The sequence below is a fragment of the Mustela nivalis genome, assembly GCF_964662115.1.
Source record: "Mustela nivalis genome assembly, chromosome: 2".
Taxonomy (NCBI): domain Eukaryota; kingdom Metazoa; phylum Chordata; class Mammalia; order Carnivora; family Mustelidae; genus Mustela; species Mustela nivalis.
In genome coordinates this window covers 56,538,411-56,544,983 of record NC_139021.1, presented here as the reverse complement: position 1 = coordinate 56,544,983, position 6,573 = coordinate 56,538,411, and the positions used below count along the sequence as shown (strand labels likewise).

Sequence of the window (6,573 nt, the reverse complement as noted above, 5' to 3'; positions counted from 1 at the left end):
TTAGGAATGTCTGCAAGAAAATCCCAGTCAACAACGTCAACTGAGCACCCAATTTGCACAAAACACTGTATATTATTAGATAGCTATGATATTACCAGTGGAACCAAGGTCCCAGTCTTTAATAAAAACGCTATTTTGATATTTGTGTTGTTTGATATTGTTTTGGAAATTTAGTAAGTTTACTGTTAAGTCTGATATTTTAAACCAATTATATACCTCCAAATTTTCTGCATATCAAGTCAGAATAACTTTAAGAAGCTATCCATACGAAGTGAAAAATACAATAGTCATATCTTTACTACTGTCATCTACCTTCTATCTTCTGTTGGAAGCACATCCTAAAGAAAAAAGTGATCATGTCATTCCTCTGCTTCAAACCAGTCGAGAGTTCTTCATAATCGACACCATTCTTTCTTAAACAAACAAACAAACAAAAACCCCAAAACCCAAAAGGTCCCAGAGACATTCTCTGTATCAGAATCTCCAGATGCGTAGGTTAAAAACTGCAATTCCTGCTTACTTACAGAAGTAAAATTCCTGAAGATGCTGTCTAGAATACGTATTTTTAAAAAGCATGCCACTTGATTGTTTTACACAGGAAAATTTCTTTGTTTCTTGATGCACAGGATCATGGCCATGCTACCTGGCATGATTTATAAAAATCTTGATGAAGATCTTTATTTGCCTTTTTCAGCCTCATTTCCCAGTGTCTCCTTTGCTGGTTATTAATTGACTGCCCCTTAGCTCTAAATCCATGTTTCTTCGACCCGCTTCGTGATACAGGCATCGGACCCTATAAACATTTCTCATTGGTCAACATCTGCCTTGTGAGACATTACAAGTACAGGGTGCTGGAGGGGCATTGCAAAGCCATTATCAGGGTTGAGTCTTTTTACAGTTTTGAGTGCTCTCTTTCCTGGCTACTTCCAGACTTCTATGGCAAGGTACCAGAAGTACAGACCATAGTGTTCCCATTCCAATAGGTTTTGCCACAACCCAGCAGATGGCTTCCTGCTTTTCTGCTCTGTTTTGTTGTACCCAAGTGACCTTCTCTCCCATCTACTGGGCAGCAGCCACACCCTCCCCTAAAGTACAAATCTCACCCTTGGGGAAGCCATCTTCCAAATTTGTTCATTTCCTTGAGTCCTTTCCTTAGTCTAAAAGGTAGTGGTTACTCTATATATTTGCTATCCCTACATTCTTTGGAATTCTTTTTTGTCTATTCAGTAAATGTCATATTTTTGTGAAACCTTTCTAGGTGCTCTCTGGTCCTTCCTTATTTTACAGCTTCTTCCAGAATCGGGCCAAGTCACCCCTTCCAGATTGTCTTTCTTAGTCTTGTCAGATAAAGGGGAGAAATTTTCTCTCTGTTCTCTCCCAAGGTCTCTACCACCTCTTCCATAGCATTCATCTCCCATAATTGAAGTTGTTTCTTTAATTCTCTGCCACTCTTCTTAATCTTTGAAACCCAAACAGTATTCTATGACATAAGTGTCCATATCGTAGAACACATACTAGGGACCAAATACAGCATTTGCTCCTTAAATAACTTCTCTCCTCCTCCTCCTCTCTTCCTTCTCCTCCTCCTCCTTCTTTTAAATTTACATTTTAAAGGGGAAGTATTGAGGGTATATAGTTTGGCGGAAGTGTTGAACAGACATCCTTGGGGCTAAATAAGCTTTTTGTCTTGTCTAAATCCATACAGCAATGCACTTAATAGACAAGGAATCTAGTACATTTTAGCAATTTCTATAACATTGAACACTGGGTTGTTAGGAATGGACCAATGCCAGGATACATTTCTCATTGACAATTAAATACCCATCAACTGCTAATGATGACTCCTAGTCACTTTGTGACACAGACTAGACAGAAAGGCTATGCTCTAGATGGGAAAGGTATTTGATCTCATTACTCATCCTCAGAAACATGCACTGCCTCAGAATGTTGAATGATTGGAGACTTTGATGAAAAGAAAGTTACAAAATATAGGGTTGTTTATGAAAAATGTACACATTCTATTGTAAAGAATATAAATGTGCTATTTGATTTATGTATGTATATTTTTGGTAAGCATTAAACATTTTCTCAGTTACCAAATTCTAGTTTTCAAAAGTAGCAAAACTGTTGCATGATATATGGACAGAAACTTGGCGTCAAAAAGGAACACATTTTTCACATAGTATTTGCTCCTCCACAGTTGATTTTGAAATGTTAGTAATAAATTTATTTAATATTTAACTTGTATTTCATTTACAAAATGAGTATAATGGCAAGGATTATTTTCAGAACACAACCATTAGGAAATATGTCTTACATGTGGAATAATTTCAAGTTTGACTTCTCAAGCAAGTAAAATGCAATTGATTTCAATACATTTTTGACACTCCTCCAACACTAATAATATGTAGCTACCACATTATTTTCGACCCAGAATATATGTTTTATCAAATAATTCCTGAATCTTTGAGCTTTCACTCTTTTTTTCTTATTCAAGAACTTACTCAAGTTTTCAACTATGAGAAATAATCTGACAATCAACGGAACTGAATTTTCCTAGTATATTTTACTGGCAAGAACATGGTATCATGGTATAGGGATGTTATTCTGGAGAGAATAGCTTATTTAATTCATGTCTAAATTATAGGTATTTAATATGATAAAACAAAAAGTGGGCTTAAATAGCCAAAGGAGAGACATTTCTGAAAAGTTTCTCTCCCCATAGCGTGTATCTTTTAACTTCTTGACATATATACTTATATAAAGTGCCATTATCTCATTGTAAACATTAATATTTGTTGTGTATCTCAGAAAATTCATAATTATATACAGAAATAAACACAAATTTTTTCTTTATATATACATCATTATATCCTTGAGAATTGAGTTTTACCCTCCAGGGCAAAATGACTATTTTTGCTTCAATTGATTTCATTTGGATTAAGTTATAAGTACTTCCTTTTTGGTACATATAGCAAATAAATTATTTTATTTTCAAATGAACAAAGGAAAATAACTGTATACAATCTATTTTAACTGGTACAGGGAAGAAGAAAATATGGAACAGACATTCAGTGTTTAAACAAATTTGATAATATACAGACTTTTGTAAAAAAAATTGTTCAAGAGTATTCCATATTGGAGGCCCTGGGTGGCTCAGCCATTCAGCATCTGCCTTTGGCTCAGGCCATAATCCCAGAGTCCTGGGACTGAGAACCGCATTGGGCTCCCTGCTCAGAGGGAAGCCTGCTTCTCCCTCTCCCACTTCCTCTGCTTGTGTTCCCTCTCTTGCTGTGTCTCTCTCTGTCAAATACATGAATAAAATCTTTAAAAAAAGAGTATTCCATATTTTTAAAAAAGAATACTCCATATTATGAGGAAGATCAAAACTCTGTGATACACATATTCAACAAATATTTATTTGGTGCCTATTAACACCATAGATCACATACATTTTACATCATTCGGTTCTTTTCTCAAAACTGTGAGGTTTATAAAATATTTTATAGATTATAAAATAAGATTCAGAGAGGCAAGAAAACATTAATTCTAATTAGTAAGATGCTAAAATAACTTTGGGGGTCAGAAAAAAAAGTACATGAAATACAGAATATTAAACTACAGTTGTCATAGAAGAAACTCTCCTTTGCCTACAGTTTTTCTTCTGGATGAAGTGGAATTACTGTAATAGAATTTGCACTTCTTACCTTCTTGCAGCGGAGTATGGTGGTTAAAAGCTTAGAATCAGACTGCCTGGGTTAGATGACTAGCTCTGGAACTTAAAAACTGAGTAAACTTGGGCATGTTATTTACACATTTTGCTCTTCAGTTTTATTATTTGTTAAATGGAAATACAAGTATCACCTATCTTCAAATTTTGTTGTGTGGATTCGATAGTAACTTATGGAGCTTCCTTGAGTTAAAATGGGATTATATCCCAATAAACGCATCATTTGTTGAAAATACTGTAAGTCAAAAATGATTTAAAAATATTTGTTTATTTTTTGAGAGAGAGAGAATGCCCGTGTGCAAGTGCACACATGTGCATTGGTACAAGCCGGAGGATAGGCAGAGGGAGAAGCAGGCTCTCCACTGAGCAGGGAGACTGTTGGGGGCTGGATTCCAGGACCCTGGGACCATGACCTGAACAGAAGGCAGACGCTTAATTGTTTGACCCACCTAGGTGCCCTCAAAAATACTTTAAATACACCTAACTTCCTGAACATCCTAGCTTAGCCTAGTCTGCCTTAAACGTGCTCAGAACACTTACATTAGTCTACGGTTGGGTAGAATGTTAAATATCTCATGAAATTTATTGAATACTGCACTGAAAGTGAAAAACAGAATGGTTGTTTGGGAACAGAATGGTTGCAAGTATGTTGATTGTTTACCTTTGTGAGAGCTGCCTGGCTGGCTGGGAGCTCCCGATGCTGCTGCCCAGCACCATGCAAAACAGTATCTTATACATATCGCTATCCCAGGAAAAAAACCAAATTCAAAATTCAAAGAGTGGTTTCTACTGAATTGTATTGCTCTGACACCATAAGTCATAAACCAAACCACTGTAAGTCAAAGACCATCTGTACTTGGCAAACATTAATCACTGACTCTTAAGTTTCAACTGTTTTTTAAAAATCAAATTATTAAATAAGATTAATAGTTTAGTCTTTATCAGATAGCTTAATACAAATATATGTGCATATAATTGTCACAAGTTCCTTTTATGTGATTTTTTTTACTGGGTTCTTTTTAGTTTTTGGAAGAGACTATAGATTTTTTTCTAATGAATTTTGCTTAACACTCTAAATGTACTTTGCCTACTCAACAATTCATTAGATAGGTTTAGTTGATGAATGAATAGATGTTAATGACTTCTAATCATATAATGTGATACAAATCAATTTAATGATGCAAAATTCTCATATTTTATTTAAAAATCTGCCCTGTTTAGGTATTGGCAGCATGATTACAGTTTGTTCTAAAAGCAGATTTTTTTTTAATATTTTATTTTTTATAAACATATATTTTTATCCCCAGGGGTACAGGTCTGTGAATCACCAGGTTTACACACTTCACAGCACTCACCAAAGCACATACCCTCCCCAATGTCCATAATCCCACCCCTTCTCCCAAACCCCCTCCCCCCAGCAACCCTCAGTTTGTTTTGTGAGATTAAGAGTCACTTATGGTTTGTCTCCCTCTCAATCCCATCTTGTTTCATTTATTCTTCTCCTACCCACTTAAGCCCCCATGTTGCATCACCACTTCCTCATATCAGGGAGATCATATGATAGTTGTCTTTCTCTGCTTGACTTATTTCGCTAAGCATGATACGCTCTAGTTCCATCCATGTTGTCGCCGGAGAGTTCGGAGCAAGATGGCTGCGGCATGTCGGGGAGTCAAGGGCCTGGTTGCTCTAATAACCGGAGGAGCCTCTGGTCTAGGTCTGGCCACAGCAGAGCGACTGGTGGGGCAAGGGGCCACTGCTGTGCTTGTAGACCTGCCCAACTCAGATGGGGAGGTCGAAGCCAATAAGTTAGGGAAGAGCTGCGCCTTTGCCCCAGCTGATGTGACCTCAGAGAAGGACGTGCAAGCAGCCCTGACTCTAGCAAAAGAAAAATTTGGCCGTGTGGATGTGGCAGTCAACTGTGCAGGCATTGCAGTGGCCATGAAGACATACAACTTAAAGAAGAATCAGGCCCATTCCTTGGAGGATTTCCAGCGAGTTCTTAATGTGAATCTCCTAGGCACCTTCAATGTGATCCGCCTGGTGGCCAGTGAGATGAGCCAGAACGAACCAGACCAGGGAGGCCAACGTGGGGTCATCATCAACACTGCCAGCGTGGCTGCCTTTGAGGGCCAGGTTGGACAAGCTGCATACTCTGCTTCCAAGGGGGGCATAGTGGGCATGACCCTGCCCATTGCTCAGGATCTGGCTCCCATGGGCATCCGAGTGATGACCATTGCTCCAGGCCTGTTTGGCACCCCACTGCTCACCACCCTCCCAGAAAAAGTACGCAACTTCTTAGCCAGCCAGGTGCCCTTCCCCAGTCAACTGGGTGATCCCGCTGAGTATGCTCATCTGGTACAAGCTATCATTGAGAACCCATTCATCAATGGAGAGGTCATCCGGCTGGATGGGGCCATTCGCATGCAGCCTTGAAGGGAGAGGGCAGAGAAAACCCATGCTCTTCATTCCTTGCTTCCCTTGGAGTACTTTACAGCAACCTGGGAGGAAGTCCCACAGCCATCTTGTAACTGCCTAACTATCACACCCCGTGCTTAATAAAGTCTCTATTTCTCAAAAAATAAATAAATAAATAAATAAAAAATAAAAGCAGATTTTTTAAAAAAAAAAGCCATTTCTATTATGATCTACATGATAATTTGCAAGGTATTCCAATTGGTACAACATTAAAACTGATTTTATTTTGCATTTTGAAGAGTTGCAAGGGCAAATGTAAACATACACAAATCAGGATTATATGATGATTTGACACATTTGCCTGACATGCCTCCATATACCAGAACTCATCTTTGAAAATGTAGACACAGGTGGTGAAAGTTTGTGAG

General features: G+C 38.0%; 1 pseudogene across 1 annotated transcript; it reads left to right on the top strand.

Moving 5' to 3' along the window:
• Positions 1-5,362: 5,362 nt before the first annotated feature.
• Positions 5,363-6,331, top strand: LOC309858203 (3-hydroxyacyl-CoA dehydrogenase type-2 pseudogene; annotated as a pseudogene). The gene has a single exon. The product of its transcript is annotated as a 3-hydroxyacyl-CoA dehydrogenase type-2 pseudogene (transcript).
• The last annotated feature ends 242 nt before the right edge of the window (positions 6,332-6,573 follow it).